Here is a 1,305-nt window from a genome sequence, read left to right as displayed (position 1 = left end):
AAAAACTCACGGTCAGCCGCCCCAACCACAACAATTAATATTGAGAATTAACTGACTCCAAAAACGATCAACTCTGATCATGTGGTGTGTCATAATCATCAAAGGAGAAATGTGTTTTTCAATGCATATCAAAGATTTTAATGTTGAAGTGCAAAATAAAGTGGCATGTATTGCTGCTATTTTCAACCATGGCAACTAGATAATTTGTGGTGCATCATACTGCTGCAAGTGACGACCGCATCTGGATCAAGCTGAATTGCCCTCGGGTCTGAAGCTGATATTTTTCATTTTGTTAAAACTGTGTTACCAAAGTTTGGTTTTGAGTGCATAGTGATGATTGACACCATAGCATGCACTTGCATTGTATGAAATTATTCATACTGAAATGTAAATTTGTCCCCCAGATCACATGGGAAAAGAGATTGCTGAAAACATTTGTCTATATGTCCTGTATACAGCAAACCAAATGGTAAAGCCACATTTGTGCAGCCATGAGACGTGTTAAAATGTACCCGTCTTTTAGTATGTTATGTAGTTTTTGTATGTTATAGATGTATAAAGTACAAAAAACACATTTCACTCAAAACTGAGTTTTCTCTCCCACTTTTTCTCAACTGCCTGAAAACACCTAGCCCACATTCCCATTTGAAATTTCTCAATTAATGATGTTGTTGATTAAGAAAGCCAGCCCAGTTTTTTCAAATGTGCTGCCCATTGGTGCTGCTTGAGCAAGCACAGCTTGGAGACCCAACAGTACAAATATGATGCTGAAAAGGAGTACAATAGGGGCTCTTTACATGAGATGTTGCATACTGTTGCTGTTCAACAGAATATTTTTTTCCTGTTCTGCAATCTACTTTATCATATAATGTACGCTGTAGAAGTAAAGCAGAACAAATCTCAGTTACACATTCAAAGCCTCAGGAAAAGGTACATTTCTTAACCTGTACATGCTCACCATTAAAATCACTAAAAAATAAATTGTCAGTGCTGCAGGATGAGACTTATGTCTACCAGTTCACTCACTAATTGTGTTAGCCTTGTTCTGACATTTAGTTAACTATAGTTTGGTTTGTGTGTGGCTTTAAGAGTCTCTTAACTCCCAATACACCCATGATTGTGAAAAATAAAACTGAACTATTTGGAAATGAACAGTCTACTAAGCTGTTATTTTACCATTGGTGTTAGATTATGAATAGCCACTCGAAGAGGAAAGTACACAATGTTAAAATCACAAAAACTAAAGCAAGTAAGTTCCTCTTCAGGCAATGAAGAATAATCATGGCCAGACGTAATCTGGCTAAG

The 1,305-nt window shown here is 36.7% G+C and overlaps 1 long non-coding RNA gene across 1 annotated transcript in view; it reads left to right on the top strand.

Annotated features, from left to right (window-relative positions):
- LOC116692487 (uncharacterized) overlaps positions 1-1,305 on the top strand; it is a 9,385-nt gene that overhangs the window by 7,596 nt on the left and 484 nt on the right. The gene's annotated exons all lie outside the window — the stretch shown is intronic.

The sequence above is a fragment of the Etheostoma spectabile genome, chromosome 1 (genome assembly GCF_008692095.1).
Source record: "Etheostoma spectabile isolate EspeVRDwgs_2016 chromosome 1, UIUC_Espe_1.0, whole genome shotgun sequence".
Classification (NCBI taxonomy): Eukaryota; Metazoa; Chordata; class Actinopteri; order Perciformes; family Percidae; genus Etheostoma; species Etheostoma spectabile.
The sequence above is the reverse complement of the archived record's forward strand: the minus strand, read 5'-3'. Positions and strand labels throughout refer to the sequence as shown.